A 3,288-nucleotide genomic window follows, 5' to 3' on the forward strand; every position below is an offset into this window, starting at 1 on the left:
AGAGAGAGAGAGAGAGAGAGAGAGAGAAAGAGAGAGATCTAACAGACTACATCCCTGCAGGGACCACAGAGTGATAAGAAATCAAGAAAGTACAAAAACTGACAAGGGAGAGAAGAAAAGGAGGCCTGTGACAGAAGGCTGGGGGAGGGGCCGAGTGATGGATAGTGTGAGGTGCTGAGCAGGGGCGGGAAAGCCGAACAAAGGTGACAGATAATAATGAAAGATGCCTTTTTAAAGCACTTCACATGCCACAGTTCCACTGGATTTAGTTTACATTTGAAATGTGTTTTAAATATGAACCCTCTTCATAGCTTAGTCTCTGGCTGCAAGGAGCAGGGCACCTACAAGGCTATTATTTAAAATGGGGAGTGGCTTCACCTCACACCCTCCTTCCAGTTAGGTCTTACTTGCAACTCTGGGGGGAGGGGGCATCGGCATCAGTTCCTGAAATCACTCGCAAGGTTTGCAGGGCTTGCAAGTAAAATACTCACAGAAGAGCTCTAAAAGAGTCAGCGGACATTCCGAGAGGCATGTCGAGTTTGCAATCCTGTAAGCAGGGAATTATTCTTACCTCCCATCCCCCAGGTACCTGAAGCTGGTCTGGGCCAGGGAGCTAGCCTGTTGTAACAGTAAAACTTGAATCTGGCCTGGAAAGGCCTAACAAACCGTGCAGCGCAGACATGACAAGCATAGCCCTCATCAAAGAGGATTGTTACCGGGTGTGGAAGCTAAATGCTCTTTCTGTGAGTCTGTCACATCTGCCTTCAGGCTCTGTGCCAAAGGGTCAGGGCTCAATCACAAGCCTGTGGCACCCCCTGCTGGTTAAAAGCCCATGCTCATTTTGTTACTTTACACTGAACTAAACATTGCCATCATTTCACACTTCTTTTAACATTCTATATGAATTTAATTATCATTTGTTTGGACTCCATTTGTTACAGAGCAGAGACAGTTTGTTACAGATGTTCACGTTCCTTCTCATCCCCTTCACCTGCCCTCCACCAGCTCCTTCTCAGAATCCACCAGCAGCAGCTTCAAGGTTCCTCCATCAGTTCACAAGGCCTCCATTTTTCTTCAGCCCGGATTTTCAATCAAGAGATTAAGAGCCTACTGCAGCTGAAGAATGGGCAAAAAATAAATTGGGCTTTCTTATGGGAAAGCATACAGGTAGGAGCAAGGTGTTTATGCAGTCCGTCTTCAGTCTTACCCGCTGAGATTTAGCGCTTATGTAGTAGAATTGAAAAGCTGAGTTAGACCCTTTAAGAATTAAGAAAAACAAATTTTTTTTTGAATTCCAATAAATGTAAGGAACATTTCTTTTGCAAGGCAGCATTGTTTATGGAAGGAATATGACTCTCTTCAATCTCTCTCTTCTCTCTCTCTCTCTCTCTCTCTCTCTCTCTCTCTCTCTCTCTCTCTCTCTCTCTCTCTCTCTCTCTCTCTCTCTCCTCGCTCTGACTTTCTGTCTTAAAGCCTTGTCATACTTCTTGAGGTCTGCCTGTCAGCACAGCAAGAGGGATTTGTTCATGTCTGAGTAGTCACCTTAATGACGGCAGATGGAAACGCCACGGGGGGCCCAAGCCCATCACGCTGCCGCTGCCTGCCACACACTGCCCTGACCCGCTTCCTCTCCTCTATTTTTTTTTTGGGGGGGGGCTCCCTTTTTAAAGGAGAGATGGATGGTAATTGAAAAGGATCTTAAGCAAGATTTATGAAGCTGTAGACAACATGATTCCCCAGTATTTCTCTGTTTTCCCAAATGTAGTCTTAACTTCCCAAGCACCACTGATAGGACAGCCAGGGATAAATTGGTAAACCTCGGGAGCCCTCTCCTACTGAAGCTGTGTTCCTCACGGGGACGAACATTATCTCACAATAATTACTGCCTATTTGCTGAGCATTGTGTAAATTTCTGTGGATTGGTAAATTCCTGCAAAAATGTCTCCGCGTTTCCGAAGAAAGAAAGGGTTACTGTATTTAGGCACTGATGGGCTGCGCTCTTGTGTTGAAAAAAATCTCAGAAATGTATGCATATTTTGACAGGACATATCCAGATGAACTCTGAAACTGCTTGTCAGGAAACTTAAACACACTTTTTTTTTTTTGGTCCTGTTTTTAATTTTCTTAGCCCATTGTTTAGAGGTAGAACAAAATTGTGTGGCATGTAAGGTATAATTGATCTTACAGTAACGATAATGAAAACACTAGAGACAGATTTAAATATCTGCAAATGAGGAACTTACTAGATTTGGATTTGGTATCTGTTCAAATTTTCTAACCTCAAATTACAGTCACCTTAGAAACCCATGAAGGTGTCAGGGGCAGAGGGCATGCCACAAATGTTGTTTTGTTTGTCCCAATAGAATAACATTAAGACGTGTTGATTTCTTATGCTGTATAATGTATAGAAAGTGCATAAAGGATGATAACATTTAAACGGCAGGCAAATTTCAAGTCAGCCTAAGTTACACTGGGAGCAGAATTGCTTTTCAATGATGTAAACGGTGATGGGTTTTACAGCATTAAGGATTTTGGCATAACTTAGCAAGCCTGTCTGATGATGGCAAAGAACGGCTCTAATCAAGTATGCCTCGTTATTTCCTCTTAATGCCACCAGCAAAGTGAAATTGATGATTGGCACCATGCCTTATTATCATATTTTATATAATTCACTATTTTAAAAATATTACCAGTGTATTCTTGAATAATCGTATTTGAGAAAACAATAGTAAGGGGATGTAATCTGGAATATTCTAGAATCAGCTGGTAGTGGTGGCTTCAGAACGTGTAAGTTCATAGATTTGTTTGTGACTCGTTTTATTTTAATAAGATGATGTAATATTTCTCTAGTTTTGAAAATAAAGCACTAATGTGATACAGAACAAAAGATAACTATGCCAGCATCTTGCCACCCGTGGAATTTTTAAAATGGGTATTTCTAAGGCCGTATGGCGCATATTTTTAAATGCACTGAGAAAATGCACAGTATTTATCTAGTGAATAGTGTTTGTTCTCAGGGAGTATTTTGGTACGTATAACTTATTTTGACATAAGAGGTCATACTCATCTGTCAAACTCAATATTTCCTCCAAGTTTTGCATATTTTGAAATTTTTCAAGTATATGACAAGTTGGAATACTATTATAACAAATATTTTCATGCTCTTCATTTTCATTCACCCATTTAATGAGCTTTCCTATTTGTTTATCTCTCCTGAAAGTAATTGCAGTCAATTATTAAAATTTTACTCCTTAAGTGCTTCTGGCAGATTGAAGAACGGGACCTTCT

This window comes from Mastomys coucha, unplaced genomic scaffold, assembly GCF_008632895.1.
Source record: "Mastomys coucha isolate ucsf_1 unplaced genomic scaffold, UCSF_Mcou_1 pScaffold15, whole genome shotgun sequence".
In the NCBI taxonomy this organism is placed as follows: Eukaryota; Metazoa; Chordata; class Mammalia; order Rodentia; family Muridae; genus Mastomys; species Mastomys coucha.